The following is a 25,526-nucleotide window of genomic DNA, read 5'->3' as shown; positions in this document are numbered from 1 at the left end:
ATGAAAGGGTCTGATGTGACAGCACAGTTTAAAGGTGTCAGAGGTGGCTCGAGCAAGGTCGGGCCTGTAAATTGATGAGATGGCTACAGAGCCAACTAGGGGAAAAGAGAGGGGGAGAGAAAAGGCAGTTTGTGTGTCTGAGAGAAACATTTCAACCAGGGCTGGCCAACTCCAGTCCTCACAGGCCACTATGCTGCTTGTTTTTCAACTATCCCTGCTCCTCTAGCTTCTGATTGACTGAACACACCTGGTCCAGGTGATCAGCAGTGGGTAGGGTAGGGATAGTTGGAAAACAAGCAGGACAGTGGCCCTTGAGGATCAGGGATGGCCAGCCCTGGTTTAAGCCATCTGTTGTCTAGAAGCTAAAACCTGGTGAATGTAACAGGATACTTCTGTGAAAGAGAAATCTATTTTATTGTATTATATTTCACAGTGGGATGAAAATAAAAACAGAAATCCTTTTTGCCTAGAGATAGGGTTAAAAACACAGTAAACTGAACAGCTGGAATAAATGCACAAGATCACGAGCTTTAATGAGATGAGCGGAAGATTTATTACACAATGATATATTCCCCGCTCAGATGACTCACTTAGGAGCACAACTGTCTTTCGAGGTCCAGGCAAGAAAAAGAGGAAAAAGCTCCATGAGAAAGCTTTCATAAGTTTTAAAAACCTGACTCACAAAACTCTATGTGAGCAGTCTGTGCAGCCACAGCTGTCTATCTGTCTGATTTAGCTTGTGCTGTCTCTTTATCAGTACATGTGAATGATTCATTTTTAGTGTAAAAAGTAAAACACTAGACCTCTCTGCTTTTTGTGCTGCTTCTCTGTAAGAAGCATGCTGCTTTGGTTGAATCCCACAGAGAAAAGTCTCTGCTAAGAGGAACAATAATGGAAAAACCATTTGTTTCATTTTCATCGTTTGTTGACTGTAATAATTTTAACATTAAAAAAACAGATACTATTGGAAAAATGGAAAATTTCACCTGTATGACTCCAGTTAACTGAAAAGTTAATTTATTCTTCTTGTTTCCCTACATGTTCTTTAAAAGTATTCAACCATGCTTTTTGCATAGATTGTGCAAAAACAGGTAGCTTACACATCCAGGCCAGGTCAGTGTTGCATAATGAGGAAAACCAAACAGATGTGTAAAAGACTCCTTGCCCTCCTGCACAGGAACAAGACCAGCACCGTGACAAAGACACAAAATGACCATAAGTCAAGCAGCTTGTTTTTTGGCTCATCTGCTTTCTCGGTAATCGTATGTCTATTTATGTTCATGTGGTGTTTGAAGATGTTTTGCATTTCTTTATAACTGTTCTGTGTCTCTTTCTGGCTATTTTCTGTCTGTTTGTGATCATTTTGCATCTCTGTCCTGTGCCCAGTAGGCCAGTTCAATAAACCATCCATACATAATAGTCACTATCTACTACAGTGAAATTTCAAATGTCTGTAGTTCTGTATTGTATCAGATGGCTGCTGATAAAAATCTTAATATCATAGTCAGTGAAACAGATGTCTGACTTCAATTCATATAAAATGCATTTCAATCAACTAAATAGAATTCAATGTAAAGACATTAAATGGAAATATGGAATTTTATTATATAGGAAGTCATTCTATCATTATTAGACTGGATTTACAAATTACATTTCATCAAGCAAACCAAATGCAGAAGGATAATTTGCTATTGCTACAAAAAACTCCCAGTAACCTCATTGGGAAAAAGACTGAACTGTATGACATCAGTGTCTCGGTATCACTACTTATCAGTCACAGTGGAAAACTGATATTCCCCATTTGTCAGTGATTATTATTCACTCTCACGACACAGACAAGACTTCAATCTTGAGTGTTTGAACGTCTCAGAAATAGCCTGAGATATTTTTTTCGACCTGGTAATGATTTCGTCTGCTACTCTGCTTTCATCTGCGGAATTCAGGACACATTTCACTCTGATGTCACACAATCTTTTTCTAGTAATTACTGTTTACTGCTTTGAATTAGAGATTTTTTTCGTGAAATTACAGATGACAAAACTGGCACAATCTACATGAAAAGATTATCTAAGTGTTACAAACTGTCACAGAGCCAATCTCCAATGTAAAACATCAAGCTACAGAGATAAAGTCTATTGTTCTTTCTGAGCAATTTTGGATCAACAGCTGTTTGCAATCTGAGCAACAGACTTGACTACTGGATAGAGAGTGCATGAAAAAAAAAATGTTTTAACAAAAGCTGATCTGTTGGGAACTGAGTACAGTTTGTGTGATTTTATGGAAGGGAAAAACGAAGTTTGCCAGCTGTTTCTCATGGAGAGACAAAGACTTCACAGTGTATATTTTCACTGCTGTCTGCATGTGTTTGATAAATGCTCTATTGTATTTTGGCATCCAGGACAAAATTAATAAAAACTCTCACATCAGAGGATGTGCCCATATGATGTTTAGTTCCAATTTAAATATGTTGAGTTGCCAATTCAACTTTACAAAGAACATAAAAAACCAAAACTCTCCATGTTTTGGTTAAAACCCCTGTTCATATGAAAGTCCTAAATTGCTCTGCTGCTCTCTGGTGGTTGCCTGTTCTTGAGGTCCACACCCCAAACAATCAGAAAAATGGATCACATAGTTGAACACTAACAATTAATTTGCTTCCACAGTCAAGCTGTAACTATTTCATGATCACCCTTTTATCTTTCATGCTCATAGATACAAGCAAATGGGCAGAAAAACAATCATTTTAAAGGCCAGCAGGCACAGCTGGCTCAACATCAGAAAAGGCAAAGAGAGACAGAGCAAGAAGTTTGACATCCTCCTCTGTCTCAGGGAGACAAGAAAAGAAACCACTTGAAAGAGAACTAAGGAAAATGGGACAAACACAGAGGCCACAAAGGACAAATGAGTTAAGAACCTTTCAGACAGGGAACTCTCACAAGCAGAGAGAGATGTCCTAGCCAAAGGACTTAACTTTGCAGTCACGCCTAAACATATTCCGGTTGTGGATTTTATTACAGCCACAGAATCTGCCATTCGCAATAATGGCCTATCTAACACAGAAGCAGAGGAACTCCGGTTAAAAGTCACTGCAGCACTCTCTGGTTCTAAACCACCACCACCCAACCTCACCACCCAGGAGAGCAGGGCCCTGTCATCCCTGTCTAACAATGAGACTATTACCATCCTGCCGGCGGACAAAGGGAGATGCACCGTGGTTTCAAACACAACAGACCATCATGAAAAAGTAACCTCTGTCTTGGAAGATCAACAGACATACGAAAAGCTAAGAAGGGACCTCACCAGCACCTACAGGAAAAAGGTGATTGACTGTTTAAAACAACTGGAAAAGAACAATGCCATTGATAGGACCACCTTTTACAGACTGTATCCAGGGGAGACCACCCCCTGTCTGTATGGGCTCCCTAACATACAGAAAGAAGGAGCCCCCCTCAGGCCCATTGTCAGCAGCATAAACTCAGTGACATATAACATTGCCAAACATCTTGCCACCATCTTAGCGCCGCTGGTAGGTCACACAGACCACCACATCCGGAATTCAGAGGAATTTGCCTCCAGAGTCAGACATCTGAAACTGGATAGAGATGAAACTATGGTGTCCTTTGATGTTACATCCCTCTTCACCAGCATCCCCACCACCAATGCTTTGTTAGGAGAAGACTAAAAGAGGACAGCATCCCCTCTATCAGGAGCAGCCTCAACTCAGACCAAATCTGCCTGCGTTTGGACCTGTGTCTGAACACCACATACTTCTCATACAGAGGTGAATTTTACAGACAGAAACATGGGTGTGTCATGCTCCCCTGTGTCACCCATTGTTGACAATCTGTACATGGACGAAGTGGAAAAGAAAGCTCTCAGCTACCTTCACAAGAATGGTACCGATCCATTGGTTCAGATATGTGGGTGACACCTGGATGAAAATCAAGACCCACGAAGTTCAAGCTTTCACAGATCACATCAATGCAGTAGAGGCAAACATCAAATTCACCAGAGAGGACACTAAAGAGAACAGGCTAGACTTTTTGGACTGTGAGGTCATCATCACCCACTGCAACACAAACTAGGAGTCATCAGGACTTTATGTCATAGAGCAAACAACATCCCTACCTCCATGGAGGTCAAGAGAAAGGAGGACACACACTTGAAGACAGCCGTCAAAACCTGTGGCTACACTAAGTTGGCTTTCAACAAGGCAACATCCACATCAGGCAAAACAAGAGACACAGCTGAGCCTCGAGATCCACAGAGGAAAAACCTGGTCATTACCTATGTAGCAGGTGTTTCGGAGAGGCTTAAACAGATTTTTAGGATACATCAAATAGCAGTTCACTTCAAACCCACCAGACAGTGATTGGTTCACCCTAAAGACCAGACACCAAAACAAAAAAGCAGCAATGTAGTATATGACATCCAGTGTAAGGAAGAATGCTTTCTAGCTTCTTAGCTCCAATTGTTTTCAATGCTGAGGTGTTTTTCCTGGAAAATGATTTGAAACTATCATCTTACACTCTCTCAGTTTGCCTCTAGGTGTCACTATTTGACAGTGGATTTCCACCTCTGGACCACTCAAACCATCAGGACACCACCACCTGCTAAATGGCTGCTGAGATCCATCAGTTAAGCAAAAAAGAATCATTCACTCCCCATGGAGCTCAAATGTGGTGCTGTGGTGAAAACAAAAGGTTGATGTCTTCTAAAGGTTAGCACACACAACTGTAAAGGTCAAAAATGCCATAACCTATGAATGAAAATATGTCCAGAGTTCTTTGTTCCATAAACATTAAAATGGTTATTCTTTTGACAGCTCAATCACTCTTTTCTAAAATGACTGTGATAATCAGTTTGAGAAGCTCTAGGAAATAAGCAACAATTCATATCAGCCATTTCCAAGCATAAACACATGTAGATTGTCTACCTCTGTGTGTATGTGTGGTCACATGATAGCACATTGTATATTTATATGTTCTGTGTGTGTGTGTGTGTGTGTGTGTGTGTGTGTGTGTGTGTGTGTGTGTGTGTGTGTGTGTGTGTGTGTGTTTCTCCAGGTGTGAACTTGCCATCCAGTCCTGAGTAATGATGCAATTAAATGGTCATTGTAGCATGGAGCCTTCACATATTATAAGTAATAGTCAGGCTCGGGAAAATCACCAGGCAATGGGCAATTCTCCTCCCATCAGGGACACTAAATGTCTCATCCCACTTTTCTAATTACCCAATTAAAGCTTATGCGATGGATTTGTTTTTCCTTACTGTCTTCTGCTTTAAGTTGAAGGTATAAAGTCCTTTCACAGTTATAACCTGCAATGTTTACAGCGCAAAGGCAAGACCAGGGGGGAGAAGCAGCAGAATGTGCAAACCTCTTGCCAAGAGGTATGTACAGTAAAGGTTTATCTACATCAGGAGTAACAAGAATTCAGTCTGCTATATGGCAGAAAGTGCGAATGGTTTGCATGCTTTACTGCTTCCAGAATTAAAGTCTGATAACAGAATTGTAAAGCAGAATTTAACCAATATTGATAGGACTTCCATATTTTAATTTTATATTTCTTTATAGGAAAAAGTACATGGCATGTAATAATTCTACATGTTAAAGCATTTATAACCTAATATCATCCCTGGAAGCCTTGCACAAATCGAAATAGAATATACATCTATGGTTAGTGTACAGATAGCATACAACGGTTTTCAGATATTTAACAGCTGTAAGGCTCAAACGAGACTCTACAGTAGTGAGCCTGAAAGACAAACAATGATCTGAATCTCACTGCAAAGCCATATGAAGCCAATGGGAGCAGATTCGGTCATGATTAAATGCTCTCATCACTGAGAGCACTTTCACGTTGCCACTGATGAGTCATTATGAAAACTAACTATTAGAGAGGTTAGGGGTTCTCTGTCATCCTTGCAAAAATAACACAGTCAAGGTAACAACATTGACTGTCTGGTATTTTGTTGTCTCTCTTCCCTAAGCAGACATTTCCTCCTCCTTTACTACGGCCACTAAAGGGCTTTGTCACTTGAATTTAAACATATGTTTTGTGGCATATAAACTGCAGAGATGTGGGCCAAAGGCAGAGCCCTGTGGAATCACTTTCACTTTCTGAGAAAGATGATTTCTTACTAAAGCAGCATTTCCTATGCTGAACAACATTACAGATCACAGTATTAGGTGTGAGGCCCTTGAAGTAACTAAATGCAGTAAAGCTCATCTCAGAAAGTTAAAATATATCTGTTTGGTGAAATAAGAAATGTGTCTGTGGTAAAGGTGATAACGGCGCACAGAGGTGTCTGGGTGACTCAGGAGCTCCCATATGTCATTGGGAGGTTGTTACTGGCTGCGTAGTGAAGTGTGGCACCTGTCTGGCAGTGATAATAGATGAACGGGGACTCACCGGCCCCTGGCCGGTGTACATGAGAGCTGAGGTGTTCTGGGGTTAGACAGCCTGGCCAGGTGCACCCAGAGGGGCTGTGAGGACTGTGAGGAGAGGAGCAGCTGGCAGACAGTGGCTGAGAGTCTGTAATGATCTCTCTGTGATCATTTCAGCCCTTATGAGACCTGGGTGGCTTTTTCCTTTATTCGACAGACAAATTGCAGAAAGGCAGACAAGAAACAGGGACAGAGACTCAAAAACCTTGTTTGTTTTTCTTACATTTATAGAGTGTAATTTAATTTGAAACATGTTAAACAAATCCAACCTTCAAGAGTGGCTGCAGTATTTTGATGAGATGTTTCATTCATAATTTTACACATCCTACACATTTGACTTGACTCACCTAGTCTTTTTTTTTTCTAAATCTGCCACAGCATTAACACAACTGTAGAACTGATCCTTTTTTGCTGTTGTAACATTTTACTGAAAATTACTTTGTCAATCAGGTTCAGTATAATGCTACTATTTTTTGCAACAAAATTAATTTTGTGCTTCAAAGACATAAAGAACAAAGAAAGAAAGAGCACTTGAATCTTTGAACATGGCATATCCCATGTGTACATCCCAAAATACGAGACTATTTGTTCAATATTCAGTACATGTAATATTATATTTAATACCAAATTTTCAACCTGACTGATTAATGAATAACTATCCATCACCTATATCCTCTTATTCCTACTTAGGGTCACCGGGATCTGCTGGAGCCTATTCCAGGTCTCTTTACTATTACTATATATAATATTAATAAACCTGATGTCTGACACTTTAAATTAGGCTTATTCTTATGTCAGTGAAACTATTTTATATATCACAGGCTCCTAATTTGACCATTGCAAACCTCTACTCTGTCTTTGGTACATTTCAGATATCTGTTTTAAACACATGCTTATTTTAAATTCTGCCAACACTGAATATATTTTATTCTCAATACTTACAAGTGTTACAAATATTTGAGAATCGGGCCTGATACTAGACTCACTTACCAACCAGTTGGAAGGCTTGCTAAACAAACTGAAGGTCAAAATTGTGTAGAAACAAATCTTGTTGGTTTTAGCTAGTAGGAAGGCCATTGTGCAATCTACTACTTATTTGTGTCTATCTCACAGTGATATTTTTTATATGAATGCATCCTCCTCCTTAAAGCCTCTTGACTGCGAATCAGTGCACTGTACAGGACATAAATTTGTCACTTATAATTATACCTTATATGAAAAGATAAAAAAGATCATATTTAACAGAGAAGTGAATTACCAGATATTCTATGTGATTAATTTGTCAGGTATTATTGGAAAAAAAAAAAAAAAAAACACTCTCTGGCAACCTCTGCCCTCTGCTCTCACATAAACACACTTACAATGTCAAAAGGAATTTTACCATTAGCTGTTTCACCTGTTCAAGTGCTATGCTTGCTACAAATGGAATGAAAATACTGCAACAGAAATCTCTTATTGCTCAGTTTCATTTCTTCTCTTATTCCCTCAGCTAAGATTCTTGTCTTTCATCTGTAAAATGTGTCAGTTTATACTTGCTGGTTTGAAATTCTTGTCAGTCTTTCTGTCCTCCCTGTGGGCCGTTAGCTATACTGTGCGTCTGTCACAGTCCCAGCAGTGTGTCGCAGACACTGAGGAGAAAGAGAGGAGGCCATCTGGACTGGGTCATACTGTAGCAGCGACCACACGGAAAGCAGCCAGAACTCCTCTCCAAATCATAATAACCATCCGGGTGGGAAGAAATAATGACAGCGGGTATGGGAAAGTTTCCCCTCTCTACTTACAGTGGCGCTCTTTCTTTCTGTACACCCCCGCCCACCTCTCCCTGGATCTCACTCTTTCTTCACACCTCTTGAGATAGTTCTGCTTACATGAGTTGATAAACCCTTTTTTGTGCTCCCCCATTTATTCACACTTTGTCTTTGCACTTCATTCAAGAGCAGAGCAGTGTATCTGCAGAGTGAACATTTGGGATCGAGCCTTTTGTTGCTGATTTGAAAGAGCAGCTTCCAGTAGGACAATTGGCAGCAGAACGATACTGGTGTGTACACATTCACCGACACAATTTCTCAGCACATTCTCATGCTTTAACACTCATCACATACAAACACATACAGAGAGATCAACTGCTTCGTTTAAGTGTGTTTCGGAGAGAACGACAAAGCTTCACCAATGGCAACACAAAAACTACAATTCACCTTTTTCCACACACATTTCCATAACATTGGAACAGTTGCTAGTACAATAGAGTACACTTCTCTTTCCTCTCTGGCATTGTGGAGGGGCCTGCCTGCCATGAATGCTGTGTTGTGTTTTGTGTGTGACACTCTTGACCTGCAATTTTTGGACCAGCATCCCTTCTGTCCCCCTTTAGAGCTTGTAGAAATTCACCCACTGTGGACGTGAGCCCCAGTGACCACCTCTGTGTCTCTATGTTTCTCCCTCACTGTGTAAGATAATGATCTCTTAGAAGGAAGTAGGTGACCCTCTTTTACACTTCTTCCATTTATCTTTGCTGTGTGACAGAGAGGGTGGAGTGGGGAGAAAGGATGAAGTACAGACTGACAGTAATATCATAGACACTGAAGTCCATTGGACAGTGCTGCCCTGTGCCAGTCTCAATAATGAGTAAGGTTTAGATGCAAGTCGTCCCATCTCTAGCAGATGAAAGAGGAAAATCTCTTTTCAGGCCTGCATGGACCAGTCTAGCACTGATCCATGTCTGAATAGAGCAGGAGTCTATTATCCTGGAGATTATGTTCAAAGCTTTTCATATACTACAAGAACTGACTGAGTGCCCTGCAGTGCTGCAGCCACAAGTCTGATCTGAAAACAGCGTGGGCACTGGCATCAACAAACCGTAGTCTCTAATTCTTACTTACTCTCAGCCCACCGATCGCTATACTCCTTTTATGCCCTCGATAGAAGCTCATTTTTGCTCATCTTCACATCCTCACACTACTGTTGGCCTTTATCCTCATAGCTCTCAGTTTTTGTTTTTTTTTAATCTAACTATTTTTACCAATAAAGATTCCCAGTACGGGACATGAGAGAAATTTGTCTTTTGAACAAATGATGTTCAGTAGAAGTCAAACATTCTCACATCACTGCCTGATGAGAGCAAGAAAGCTGTTTGCAGAAAGAAAAATAAAAGCAATTGCTACATTAACTTTTTACTAGGTCTATTAATTATCAATAATGTAGAGTTATATTTACACTCTGATGCCAGACACTGATCTCGTACTGTTCTCATACTTTACCGTCAGTTAAAAGCAATTTGTTTTCTTTTTTTTTTCTGGTTGGTCAAATTTGACTGGTGTATACAAACAAATTAAAAACATTTATATATCCAGATGTATCTCAAGTTTAAAGAAACTAATTTTCAGTTATGACATGATCATATCTGTACTGTCATATTTTAATGTTGAGTTACCAACACTCCAAGGCTGGTAAGTTATATATGGTAATTTTGAAATAAATCACAGCTGATTTATGAAGTACTACAGAATTCATTCAACAAAGCTTTCAGCTTAATGACAATAACGGTCATACTTGCACACAGTGCTAGAACAGGTTTCCATACAGTACAAATTCTTCTGAAGTTACTAGATTGTTCTCCCTGCAACTTAACTATTTAAAACGTATCACTGCTGCTTGTTCAGTTTGTGGATGGTTTTAAAAACTTATTAGTATCAACTATTATGAATATTCATGAGGCCAAACATAATCTAATATGACTGAGATCATTTTTTTTGGCACTGACCCATTTGATCACGATGTAAAGCAAGTATTAGTGTTAGTTCCTCAGTGTTTTCACTATTTGGGCATGAAAACAAATAACTGAACTTCATTTTTTTTTTGTTATTTATATATTTTAACAGATATTAACGGTAGCCATGTGATGCAAAATCACCCCTACTCCTACAATACTTTCCATTGGCCATCTTGGTTTTGAGACATTTTTATTGCACTTATAATGCACATAAAAGAAAACGGTTTTTAAACAGCTGTCCATTGTAGTGATAACTGTACATGAAAGGGTAATGTTCCCTCTAAGGAAATGTGCTGGTGTATTTACAGTCCAGTCTCGCTGTGCATAAATTAACTGCTCACTTTTATTAGTGCCCACCTCAAACTCACCTTGCTCTAAGGAGGGAGGTCTTCCGGCAATCAGTCATGAGTGTCAGCAGACACAATCTTTCTTCATTAATCTGGTCACCGACTGTAAAAGCTTTAATTCTCATGACTTTGTGCACTGCTGTAATATCTTTTAAGCTGCATGTGTTTACAGATTGTTCTCCTCACACACCTCCAGTGATCTGATATTAAATCTGAGTAGTTACAGTGAACCAGTTTTCACAATGTATTCCATATTGTAGCACACATGCTCTCACATTAACCCACCAAGATACCTGCATGCAATATACAAACTCCATTACTACAGGAGAATGGACGTAAATGCTAACACTTTCTTCCCTTTTGTCTTACAGTTCATTTCCTTTCTGCAGCCGCTGTTTTTTTTATTTCCTTCCCTTTCCTCTATTGTCTTCCCTTTCCTTGTTCATTTCCTCCATTTAATTTCCTTGTCTTTCCTTTCATTTCCTCTCTCTTTCTTCCTCTTTTATCTCATTTCCTTTTTCTAATTCCCCTTTTCCCATTTTCCTTTGTTTTTCAATTTGGTCTTTTGTCATTTTTATCTCCTTTTTTCATTTGGTTCTTTACATTTCCTTTTATTATCTTTCCTAACCTAATGTTTTCTTTACTTCATCCCTTCCCTTTCTTTCTAATCTTTCTTTCTTTTCCAATTTTCCTCTTCACTTTCTCTTTTCCATTTTATCTTTCCCTTTCTTTCCATGTTCATATTTTCTGTTTTTCCTTTCTTCTTTTTGATGTATCTCCTTTGTTAAATTCTCCCTGACTTCTGTTATTTCCTTTCATTGTCTCTCCTTTCATTTCCCATCTTATCACACATCATTTTACCCCAGATTTTCAGGCCATTTGTCCATCCATCAGCAGGGTACCTGAGATGGATCCCCCTTTCAGAAGAACATTAGAAAAATATTCCTCCCGGTTGTGTAGATGGATAAATCCATCATCACAGGAGAATGTGTCAGAGAGTAAAGTACCACAATTCCTGAACAAGGATACTGGCTGGCCTGCCATTACATACATTTAAGGATTGAACATAACTGACTGTCTGTAACTCCTTCACCTTTGTTCTTTGCTTTTCTGTCCTCTGCTCTGGTTAAATTCCCTGAACTGTGCTGATCAATTAATCATGATGGATTTCCAATTGTCAGGGACCTGCAGTTTATAACCTCCTCTGTTATTACCTTAGAGACTGATAAAGTGACCTATGGTCTTAAAGAAATCATCAGGAATTAACATTTTTATAGTGGACACACGCAGCAGGGACTTTTACTATGACAGAATAAAAGTTTTATCTGTTTTAGAGATCAGAAAATTGTGTTTTAAAATGATACTGTAAATTTACACTGATGCATTTTTTTTTTAAAGTCCTTAAAGTGAATTAGGTGCAGCTGAAAACTGATGAATGAATGATGGGATGTGACATTAGGAGTGTAACTGATCCCAGGCACATCATTAAAGTAGCATACACTGAAGCATATCTCTGAGACCTTGTTAAAAGAGACTGCAATACTTAATCTTCATATTCTGAGAAGTCAACTTTAATGCTTTTAATTCTCCAATGTTTTTATTTGATAAATGGTACCTGTGGGACTGAGTGCCTTGTAACATATACTAGATTCTGTATACAGTGCTTAATGACCATGGGCCTCCTCTTCTTTGATTAGTGGCTGAGGGACAGAAGGTAAACTGATCCTGTTTATAGGCAGCAGCCCAGCCAATTGATGGAAGCAAGGAGGGGACAGCCAGTCCGTCTACAGGGATGTTTGAGACAGAATGACATTACTGAGGTGGGGGAAGGGAGTAACGGAGGGAAAACGGCTCTGCTGTTAAGCCATGCTTTAACCTTCAGCAGACCTTCAACAGTAGTAGTAATAACCTGCCACACCATTGCCTGCTCTTTCAATGCTGGGCACTTTCCTCATATCTCCAGTTCATACAAGCACTTGTGAGTTTCAATTACTGTTGTGTCCATGTAAGAATGAAGTTCATTCATTAGACATCCTTAGCTTATCCTTGAGGATCGCAGGGGGGCCTGGAGGCAATCCCGAATGACATTGGGCAGGAGGCGGGATACACCATGTGACAGTGAAGTTCATTCATTAGCTATCCTTCTTTACCCTTGAAGATCTTGGTAGGGCTGGAGCCAATCCCAGCTGACATTGGACGAGAGCCGGGGCATACCCTGGACTGATAGCCAGTCTCTGACATTAAACAGACTCACTCACTCACTCACATTCACACCTAGGGACGATTTAGTTACCAAGTAACGTAACCTGAAAATCTTTGCTTTGAGAGGAAGCAGGAGTACACTGAGAAAAGCATGCAGGCATGAGGAAAACATGTAAAGCCCACACAGAAAGACCCCAGTAACTTGGCAGGTTCAAACTAAGAACCTTCTTGTGGTGAGGGAAGAGTGCCAACCAGTGCTCCCTGAGAGAGTGTACAACTAAATCCCAGTTTCTTAATACCAATGCCATGAAGGCCACCCTGCAAGAAGAAATAACTACCCTGTTTCCATGCAAAGGCACTCATGATATGGCATTTCCTGAACAAAAATGAATTTTGTTGCCTTTTCACACAAACAGGCTGACTGTTTTGGCTTTCTTCCAGTTGTGCTAAGTTAAAACAACCAGGCTGTAGCGTCACTTCACTTCAAAAATCAACAAAATATGTAATTATGTAAGGGCATAAGTCTTTTTATCTGATTTTCTGCAAGCACATTAATAACCATGTGTTCCTAATATTCAGACTATTCCTTTAATGATCATATCTTTCTAAAGCAGAGCTGCCAAACCATGTTCCCAGAAAGCCACTGTCTTGCTTGTTTTCCACCTATCTCTGCGCTACCTTGCATGGCTGCCTGGATCAGGTGTGTTCAGTCAAATAGATGCTGGAAGATACCAATTCATATTATCTGCCCTAGTCCACCCTCATCTGAGATGGTATCTCCTGCAGCCCCTGAGGATAAGCAGTACAGATAATGGAAAGATGAAACATGTGAACATACTTGCCTTCTTAACCTTACACCAAATTATCTTATATTAACCTTCACCTTATCAAAACATAACTACTCATGGGATTCAGTGTGTGAACCCTGACTACCTCCCTGCAAACATATGGTAGCCTACAAAAAAAAGCACTGCTATTGCCATCAGTCTGGCAGCATTTATAAGGCACCTCAAATTAGTAGCGTATAAACAATTTCTACAGAAATCACAGCACCTCAAAGACGACACTGGAGTTATAAAATTGTCTCTCACACTCTCACACTCACACACTCTCTCACACACACACACACACTTAAATCTGTGTTCAGGCCGCTGTAATGCGTTTGTGACTAATTGAAGTCTTTGTAATAATGAATACTCATACATATTGAGCAGCGACAGATAATCCCTGGATGTGCCTCCAGCTGCTGAATCTACTGTTCCAGTTAAACATCTCTATCCAGAACATGAGCGAAAAAAAAAAAAACCCAATTAAATCATTCAGCATTAGTGCCATATGCTCGACAGGCATTTTCTTTCCCAAGACTACACCTCAGTTACTCAGTAGCTTGCACAAAAACACAACAGGTGTGACAAACGTCAGCCATCATCCATCCATTATCTATTAGGGCTGCAGCTATCGATTATGTTTGCAGTCGGGTATTCTACCGAATATTTCAGCGATTACTCGACTAATGAGACAAAACATACTTTTGTGTTTTTAAACAATAATACTATTGTGTAATACACGACAGAAGCGACAGGTTAGCTTGAAATGACGTTACCTTGTGTCGGCTCCGCTGGTTGAGCTGGTCTGACTCACAACCGGATGTTTAGTGTTCAGATGTTGAAGCATTGACGAAGTTCTGTTGTGGTTCGCCAGTTCTACTTTACAATACACGCACTGCACCGTGTTGTCTTCTTTTTTTAAATCCTAAACTTTCAACATTTCCTGCCTTTTATGGACAGACGGTTAGCGCCAACTTTTGATACTGAAATGCGTTGTGCGACAGTGATTACGGTCCGTGTGGAACCATGATCCCTAGGGGGAGCAGGTCCGATAACGTAAGTGACAGTAATTAAACAGATCCTCGAGGAAAAGAATTTGCTTCGAGGATTTTTTGTATTCGAATTCCTCAATTTCCTCTATTATTCGTTGCAGCCCTATTATCTATACCTGCTTATTCCTAACCAGGGTCACAGGAATCTGCTGGAGCCTATCCCAGCTCCCTTTCGAGTGGAAGGCAGGGGTACACCCTGGACAGGTCACCAGTCCATCACAGGGCCACATGTAGAAAAACAACCACACACACTCACACTTACTTCTATGGGCACTCATCCACCGTGCTGCCCCAAACATCAGCATATTTCTCATTTTAAAGCTGGGAGAAGGATTTTGAGATATCATAGTCATCCAATTGTGCAGAGAGGAACAGCAGTTTGATCTAAATCAGTGGACAACAAACCCATCTATACAGTGACTGCCACATGCAGCTCTAAACTGAAATTTTTTTTCCATCAAAACTGTCTGTGCATTTCCATAATTGCATTTGATGAAAAGGAAGGAGAGGGACAGAGGAAGAAGAAGCAGCAGAAATAGGGAGTACGCTGAAATGATGAGGTCTAAGAAAAATGAGACTTGAGAGAATGGACACAGTCTTCCAGACATGAATTAATCTTCTCAGTGATGTGACTGCAAAGACATACTCATTATGCTGAATGAAAGAAAAAATCAATAATTATCTGAACAGTTTTGTGACATTATTTGCACTCAAATGACTTTAATCATTCAACACTTTAGGTGAAAAAAAAAAAAAATACATTAGCTATGGCTATTTAAATGTAGATGCAGGACTCCATTGGAGCAGCATGTGGAATAATATGTACTGAGAACAACAACAAAAAGGAGGAAGCTTTGAATTCTTATGTTCCTGCCTTTCTATCTCCAGTGCTGCCAATGTGAAACGCATAATGAATTATTCAAGATGTGCATGTGTGTGTAAATTATAGGATATAGTGATGATAACTGAATAAAGTTACCACATATTCACATGCTCATTACTGAAATTCACACTGCTTTTATTTAATAGACATATCACCCCCACTAATACACACATTTGTATAACTATCTTTGTGAGGACACTCACTGGCATAATGCACTCTCTCACCCCTTACCCAATCTTAACCATCACTACTACCAACCTGACTCTAATCCTAATCCTAACCTAAAGCAAACTCTGATCAAATCCTGAAACCAAATACTAACCTTTAAAATGCATGAAATCTCTTAAAATTGTGAGGACACAATGGTGTCAAATTAAAATATGTCCACACAAACTGAATATACACATGTGCCTACTTACATGGTTAATTGCATTAGTGCCATCATTTATTTACTCACAGATTACTTTTTTCAGTGTGGGAGAGGAACTGAAAAGGTGTCATGTGCGTGATAGACAGAAGGGGAGGAGGTGAATGTGCTCATGAGGAAAAATGTTTCTTGTTACTCTTACACATATATGGACCTTAACATCCCCCATTGTGAGAGATACAACAGAAGGCAGCAGATCATTCAGACTGGAGCTTAAATCACTTCAGACAATTTTGGATCATTTCATCCTAACAGTACTTAGCTGGTTGCATGGAAGCATGGAAGTGCAACAAAACCCAAGTGGTGATGTACATATAGCATCTACGTCATCATCAGAAGACTTCATCATAAAATTCAGCAACCTTTGAAAGGGTCATTACAGTCCTCTGACTTAATCATCACTAATAAGCTGTGGATCTTAAATACAATGGGTGTTCAAGACAGCCTAAAATATCCAAACTTACATTACTAGTGATATGCAGGAATAGTGGGTGAAAATCCATAATAGAGAATACAAAGCTGGTGTTTTCATGAAGTGCTATCTTGTCAAAGTCAGAATGTTGGTTTAGTAAGGTGCCCAAAACCTTTGTACAAGCCAAAATTACTGTTACATTTTTTCTATTTCTAATAAACAGCAACAGTGCATTAAAATCGAAGAAAGACTAATTTTTTGTGTTTTTTATGGTCATGTCTTGCAGTTTACATATCCTCAAGCTAAACATCATAAAGCTTCAATAAAGCACTGGAAAGAGCTGATACTCCAGATTGATATATAACATAAAATATCAAAATTTTTGCTACTTGACCATTAGAAAATGACTGGTGGCAGGCCAAACCACTGTTATAGTGTTTTTCTAAAGCACCAAATCAACAACAACACAAAGACTACGTCTGAAGAAGTATCTGCAGGTTACAGGTAAAGCAGTTATGTCAGCAGACACAGAATGGAGGCAGGAGGATGCCAATCAGCCTCTCAGGAGAGTGTTTACAGATCTCCAGATATTGACTGGATGCAGGAGCTTTTGGACACACATGTCTAAACTGATCCCTTCAAAAGCCAGAGTGAGATGCTGCAAACGAGGAAGCAGGCGAGAAAGCTGGAGGGATATTAAACATTATGACAAAGACATATGTGCTAGGAAGAGAAAGTGTGTGTCTCAGACAGCATTATTGCTACTTGGTTTACTGTACACGTCAACATGCAGCACTGACGACTGATTGCAGTGTGAGGGTTTATGGTTGTTACAGTTAGACCGTATGTGCGTGTGCGCGCGCGCGCGTGTGTGTGTGTGGTGTGTCCGTTTAGTCAGTGAGATGCAGGTTTGCTTGTATTGACCTAGTGAAGAAAGTACACCCTCGTCAGCAATACTCCGCAAGACAGTCAATCAGCGTCCAGATGACTAGAATGTTCCTTTTCTTTGGGGCTCAATACACACATGTACAGAAAACTACACACACAGACACACACATGTACACATCCACCTGAAGGACCATAAATCACCCCTGTGTGGAAAGAGATAATCCTGTCGCATAGCACCATGCCAAATTGGCAAATCAAGAATGAAGAAATCATTAAGAGTATGAAGGATTGTAGTTGGGACCTTGGTTAAATATAAGTGACATGACTAACCCCTGTTACTATGTAGACAACGGCTTCACTTTATCATTTTTTGGGGTTCCACAGCTTTATGGTACTGTAATTATTCCAAAATGAATATGCCTTATAGAGCTTTACCACAACTGCTTCATAGCTTATTATTTAGCCTTCAACATCACTCCGTTCATTGTGCCCTTTTCAGTCACAGCAGGCAGCTGTTTTCAAGTGAAAAAGCCAGTGTACACCTGCCAAAGCAGATAAAGAGCCACGTATCCAGAGATAAAAGAGTTGGAATACTGGACTTATGTGGGCAAGGTGGCCAAAAACAGAATGCCAAATGAATAAAGATGCTGCTTCACAACTGCTGAATCTGTAAGTATACAAGTTTGCTATATCACCTTAAAACATGGGAATATACTACATCACATTTATGATTTGTTGGACCAAAAAACATCTCCTATTGCAGGTTTAAATATTTTGATTCTTCTGGCCTCATTAAAACCCAATTGGTTGAATCCTATTTGAGTGTTAATTTACACTAGCACTTATTTTGAAGGTGACTAAATGCAAAAATGAGCAAAACTGTTACTACAAATAAGGTAATGCTTTGCACATTATATGGAATGCGTGAGTACAACTATTCCAAAAAGTCACACAGGGTGGAAACAAATGTACAATATGTTATTCCCCATATTGACATCACTTATGCTTAGGACCAACTAGACTCCAAAGAAAGCCAACTCCCTGTAATAAAACCCCAGTAACAGAAATGCTGTATTTGTTGCTGTGGCTTGTTCTGAAAAACTCCTAAAGCTGCATGAGAACCATCAGGCTTTAATGCTTTATAGGGTTGTAGTTTACTCATACTCATAATGTAAATGTATTAAGGTTTCAAGGATTATATCAGAAAGAAAATGTACTCAATTAGTGTATGTTTATTTATGTGTCCGTCTTTATTGTTGCTTAAAGTAGTTTATTTGAACCACACCTTAAATGATACCCATTGTACTTCCCAGTTTTCTTATATTGTTTGGATATTATTCCTCTAATAGTTCAAATAAATAGTTATAATAAAAAAGTTGATGGGGTAGATTTTAGATGAAGTCTTGCTGCAGTGGCAACATCTGACCATCAGGTGGCAATGCTTTTCTTTTCTGTGCATCAAGACAGATTTGATTTTTCCACGTGGTGAGTGTGTGTGTGTGTGTGTGTGTTTCGTCATCCATATATTTCCACACATACAGACCAATAGCGGCTGTGCCTATAGGCTGAGACAACAAAGGAAAGGCCACTGAAAAGAGTCTCTGTAATGGCTGAAATGATGGGATAAAGGCCAGTCAGGCTCAATGTTTCACATACAAAGACTGACCAAGAAAATGTATTTTAAGACAATCAATTTGGTCAATTTTGTATAAAAATGATCATAAAATGTACACTATATAAACCAATAATAATACTGGTAATTCTAGTTCTTGCCGCCCACTTAATATGATTATATATTATTATTTGGTTAGTGTTATGCTCTTTATACTAATAGATCCCTCCGGTGAGCTCACTGGTATTTTATAGTCACCTATTGATCGTGTTATAAGTGGCCCAGCAGGGTCCACCTACTTCATGTCCAGTTGATGAGTAATGGTTATTGAATGAGCTGTCAATGGTAAAGAAGGACATTGGCCAGAGGAAGATGGTGGTGGTGTTGGTGTGGGTGGACGGGAGGTAGGGTTAGCAGCGGCAGCCACCTTGACCTTCACCTTGCCTCCACACCAGCCCGTTGATTTGATAAGACAAACCAGCCACGGTGACCTCCACCTGTGACCATTGATCCACCCATTCCTCCAACTTAACCTATTTATTACATGAAGCTTGAAAATGGGGAAGCTGTGTTTCAGTGCAGAGGCAGGTACCTCCATTAGGCCAACTATCCTTCATCCTGAGGGTGATGATGCAATTAGAGAGCAATGCAATCATTCCCCATGATTCAATCTTAGAGTGCAACCAGGGGATTAAAGTAGACCCTCGGGCCAGTCTTCCTTTTTTATATATTTCTGTTGTCAATAAAACAAGCTCAGCAGCTTTGTATGTGTAGGTTTGTGGTCCTAAAGTTTCAATCAAAAACCTTCTGTACATGAAAAATACTTTATTTTTCTTCCCTCAATACAGCTCTGAACCTTGACCGAAGCGGATTGACACACACAATTTCTCTATATATTCAGCCTAACAGGAGATATTTAACAAATAGACAGAAGAAAATGGGAGCTTAAAGTTGTTCGAGTAATTTGCTTAATTACTTCTACAGTAACTTACAGACAGTATTTCAGGTTAAATGGTGAAATGCCTGTCAAAACATCTAAGTCAAACAAATCTAATGAATGTGGCCATGTTTGATGCAGGATTAAGGATCTGTATCTTGCATGCTTGTTTCACAGGATTTAGTAAAGCACATGAAACAGTGGAAATGGATTCTCCTGGGACTCCTAAGATGGAGAGAGGGCAGCAGAATAATGGAGGTTTAGGTTTGACAGGATTAGAGTGATTACAAATGTTTGGAGGAAGAGTTTTCCAATTCTAGTACATGTTACTGTGTATTCAAACACTCAAATTAATACACACCCAGACTGTTAACCATGCAACAATCAGTGCATGCGCTGCAACTTTAAGGTGACAACAAAGACAACAGAAGTCATATGAGACATGCAGCAGACGACGCAAAATGTTGATGGATAAGTGAGTACATGAACTACAACCTGCATTCATTGATTTGTTTTGCTCACTTAAGGTCGGCACAGCAGGCTGTAAACACTGACATATTATCAACCTGTTAATAGCTCCCTTAGTAGAGCTGAGGGAACAGCTCTCTGTGGATTCAACTGGAGACCCTCATTACGCAGTTCCTCACTTAAAAATATCGATTGGCGCGGCTTTAAAGCAGATATAATGTCGATTTTCATAAGAACAAAAGCTCAAACATGTAATGTGAAAAGTGACGAACCCACAAAACACCCAGTTCTGCATTTCCCTAAGCTGTAAGGCATTTACCATCTTTCAGATCACTTTTTAGACTCACATGTACCACCCTCATAGGATTGCTTTTAGTGACTATAAGCTCAAAAAACTGACTGCGTGCAATCTTCTCAGCAACTAAAAGCACTGACATAGGCTTCCTTCTTTGGAGTTGCTGGAGACCAAAACAGCCAAAGGTTCCCACATGGTCAGAAACATAAATAAAATAAACCAAATTAAATGTAATTAAATCAATAATGTTGCTGCATCCGTGAATAAGCAACTTTCATTTTAAAAGGTGAGATAATGTCAGTCTTATTTCTGTTCTTCCAGAAGTGGACAAAAAAATTAGCCTTTGCAGCTTTAAGGACAGAAGGGGATGTACTGTATCTTTAATACAGAGGATTTAAATACACAGTCCCTCAGTTTGTGCCTCCACCTTTGACCACAGTGACACAATTTCTGAATAACATGTCACACTCATCTCCCCCACCACAAACATCTCTATCCAGTAACTTTCTTTTCAGCTGCCCAGGAGACAGCTGGGCAAACACTGACCCGCTTCTGCCCCATTCCCCACGACCCGTTAAGCTGACCTCACCCCCACCAGCTCCGCATTTAGGCTCCCTCACTTGGCCCCTTAGCTCAAGCGGCCCACCTCACCAGCCGAGCAACTGGACCTGATGCCCACCCAGGTCTCTCAGCGGGAGCGACGTGTGAGACTCAGAAATTCAAAACACTTAAGAGCTCGGGCAAATACAGGAGGTCGCTGCACACAAGGGGCAGGGTCAGCTTCTTTAGACAGGACCAGCTAACCAGAAATTGCTGCCAGCTTTCTTTCTTTCCTTCTCCCTTAACTACATGGCTGAATATATGAACATTTATTCCTTTGTGCTCTGGCTAGTGCTGTTAGCTGTTAGTGACCAGTGAGGCTTAACTGAACCTTTCTCTCTTTCTCATCCTCCATCTCTCTCTGTCTAACACACACACACACACACACACACACCAACTTGCAACAACCCACGTCTGATTTATTCCCCAGTGAGTGCACTCCTTAACCCTTCTAAGGCTCAGGCAGCCAGGCTTATATAATCTGCACAGTACAATTTTATGCACATAATAAGAAACTTGCTACATTTCTGAAGCTGTGTGCTCAAACCACATTTCTGTTTAAGCGTTCTGTGAAGCACTTGATGTTCTTGGAAGCGCATGTATATAAATAATAATAGCCGATCAGGTATGCATGGGTGAAAAACACCTGTCAGCTAAGTGTGATGGTGCGTCCTGGTGTAGAAATAAAGCTCACAGAGCTCTGGCCTTGTTTACACTAAACCTGCTTGATAAATGTGAATATATTCATGTATTAAGAATTTCAAGGAAATACAGAGAATATAATGCAAATCAATGTGTGGAGTTGGTTCCTTGAAATAAACAGGCGGATGTGATCACTTTCATGTCAGGTGCCTTTAAACCACTGCACAAGAGGCTGCAACATGTTGACATAAATAAAAGAGCAGCAGTCACAATCCTGTGAAAAAAATAACAACAATGAAACAATGAACAATGAAAAAAATGGTTGGTTTACTCCAGGTACTCTGGTTTCCTCCCACAGTCCAAAAACATGTATGTCAGGTTGATTGGTGACTCTAAATTGCCCATTGGAGTGAGTGTGAGTGTGTGAGGTTGTTTGTCTCTACGTGGCCCTGTGATGGACTGGTGACCCGTCCACCCAAAGAGCAGGCTAGCAGATCCCTGTGACACTAAATAGGTATAAAGAAAAAAATGGATGGATGGAAAGATGGTAATATGTTTTATGTATTAATTTGAGGGCTACAGTTATTTTTCTTCTGGAATGACTACAAAAAAAATATGCAAAATGACTAGAAAAACATTCAAATCAACCACAAAAAGTCACTCTCCTCTCAATGTATGGATCTTGCTGTTTTCTAGGAGGGTTGGGGGGACTTTAACATGTCTGTGCCCATGGACCCATATTCCACCCAGGATTTTAGTTAGATTGTAAATGTGGACTTTTTTTTTTTTTTAAAAGAATTCGAACAGAAGAGCTAAAATCTGCAAAAGCTACTGACAGATATCTATTTAAATTACAAATATTCTTTTTGATGTATCAAATCCAGTGTATTTATAGACCCAAAAATACATCTTACATTTTGCTCCCAAGGATTTACAATCTGTACAGCAAAAAAAGCACCTCTCTTTAAGTTTTCTTTAAAAGGCAATTACCCTGGCAAAAGAAATGTAAACCACTTAACTGGTAATAGTACCAAATGTACAGTATGAACTGTCACTTCTATTACCCCTCTGGAGTCTCTAATCATGTGCGACAATCATGCGATCAAATGACTTGGCAGGTTCAAGATGTTGCAGAATAAAAACAAAGTCAAGTAAAGCTTTGCTGTCAACTCATGATGAAAGTGTAGGCTTTAAACACTCTGCTGGTTTTGTTTCATGTGGATAGACCAAGTAAGAACATAAAGCGATTGCATATTTAGCTTGATTTTACAATTATATTTGAACATTTGCAGCATGTGTTTAAACTTTTTACCTATCAAATGCTTCATTGACCATGTTAGTGTAAAAAAACATAATTTTTCAGTTATGATTTTACATGTTTTTAGGTGCAATTTTTCTGGTTTGGTAAATGAAAGTGAAACAGCGCACAGAAAAAACACTGATGTGGTAAACATTTTGTTTCTAAAGATAAAATAAACAACTCAAGACTCCAAAGGTTTAATCTTTCTAAGCGACTACATTTACATATACGCTCCTTCCTATGAATTGATTAGGAGACTATAAACCCATGAAATAAAGTGTTACATATTATTTAACATTTAACCACAAATCATTAAAGAGGCAGTGCATTTGACAACAGCTCACTTCTAAGAAACAGAGGCTATCCAAAAGAAGTAAATGAAAACTACTTTCCCACAATCAATAAAACTGTCCAGTCTTTTAGCCAGAGGACCAATACACACTGTAAAAAAAAAATAATATTAACCCTTTTCCAGTGAGATTAATTTGATTAGTCGAGGTGTCACAATCGAAGGTTGGCGAACATCCAAATGTGGAGTCAAAACAAATTGATCTGGATTAAATGTGGTTAAATTTGAATTTAAATTATTGATCCACCTAAACAAACAGTGTCCACTTGATTTCCATCTAATGCTACCGACATTCCTGTTGAATCGTGTCAGTTCAACATTAGTTTCATCCCTCCCTTGTACGATTTTCTGCTCTGATGCACTGAGATCAGATTTGTTGATCTTTTTAAACACGTCCTAAACTTAGCAGCATTACTACCAGAACAATATATTACTGCATCAGACCCATCCTAAGTTCTCCAAGTGTAATCTCCATATCCTCCCAGTTTATACTGGGAGCTAGATTTATGCTCCCAGTATAGCAACTGCTAGAGTCACGCCAGTCCCCAGTGTGTAGCCATGCCCTGGGGTCTAATTAATACAACACACTGTGCATCCATATGGCTCTGTGTGATTAAAGAGATAGAGAGAGGAGGAGAAAGACAGAGCTGGATGAGTTGGGGTTGCAGGCACAATCTACTTCTGTATCCATGTTTCCTTCATTGATGGATAAGATATGGATATTTTTTGCTGCATTAGCTGCTTTCCTTTGCCTGAGACAACTCTCCTGTTCAGGGAAATCAAAGAGGAAACAAAGCATCGTTATTAGACCCTGAAAGGCCAATACATAACATGTTTAAGTCAAACAAAGAAACAAAGAGTACAATGGATTAGAGATAGGGACAGACCTGGGGCAAACTAGCAGCAAGATTAAGTGAAGACCAGTAGAAGAAGAAGAAGAAGAAGAAGCAGCAGAGGAGGAGGAGGAGAGCAGTGTAGCAGTATTGGCCTAATATGTGTGTAGTGTTGATCGGAAATCTGAGATATTTCTCACCTGCCTCTGTCCCTTTGTTTCTCTCTCATGTCACATTTCCTAATTTACGCCAAATATATTATTCTGCTATTCATATCTTTCCATGCAAATACAGTCATTTTCACTGGCCAAGGTTCTGATTCACGTATATTGTCAGAGCATTAAGCCAATGCCAGTTAAACACAATACAGTTTAGCATCTTGACAGAGTGAAAACAGCCACAAAGTAGCTCATTATAAAGATCAACGAATAACAGTTTATTGTGTTAGCATGCAAACATTTTCTAATTAGCACAAATACGATACATTTTGCAGGTATGTGGTCATAAACCAAAATATTAGACTAAACTGGAATTCAGACCTGACACCGGTGCTAAAAAATAAAGGGGATCATCAAAGTTAATATAATTTATTCTGAAGGGTCCATGAATTCTGAAATTTCATGTTAATGTTTTCACTAGTTCACTAGTTTTCACTACTAAAAACTACAAATATCAACCTCAGACTAGATGAACAACCAAAAGACCAACATGAGTCATGCTGCTACCATGGCTAAAAATTCAGCAGTGTTGTTGTGACTCTGGATAAATCACAAACCTTCATACGAAGGTTTTTCATCGAAACAACTTTCTATGATAATGTGTTATGTTGCTCCAGTCTATTCAGCAAACTTTCTTGAGGGAACATCTGGCAGTTCTTTCTGTTCTAACAATAAAAATGACAAGGGAAATTCACACATTCCCATGAGCGCCACAAACACAGTTCCAAAAAAACTCAAACAAATATCTCAAAATCCTCCATGTATCATATAAGGTTTTGTATTTTAAACATCAAAGCAGCATATACCATGTTCCCCTCCCTTTTTGGTTTCACATCCTCACACTGATTACCATTCGTTGCTGCCTCTGGCATCTTTTGATTTTCCTCAGAACCTAGCACCACACATCTCCTTCCTTCCTTTGTCCCACCTTCTCTTCTTTCTTTGTCCTGCTCCACACATCACTGCCGTCATGCACGCAGGGATGTGATATCTATGCAACTCCCCCTCTGTCTTATT

General features: G+C 39.5%; 1 pseudogene; it reads left to right on the top strand.

Annotated features, from left to right (window-relative positions):
• LOC113138282 (uncharacterized) lies at nucleotides 1–4,465 on the top strand (annotated as a pseudogene).
• The last annotated feature ends 21,061 nt before the right edge of the window (nucleotides 4,466–25,526 follow it).

This window comes from Mastacembelus armatus, chromosome 3, assembly GCF_900324485.2.
Source record: "Mastacembelus armatus chromosome 3, fMasArm1.2, whole genome shotgun sequence".
Lineage (NCBI taxonomy): Eukaryota > Metazoa > Chordata > Actinopteri > Synbranchiformes > Mastacembelidae > Mastacembelus > Mastacembelus armatus.
This window is presented reverse-complemented; position numbering and strand designations above follow the sequence as displayed.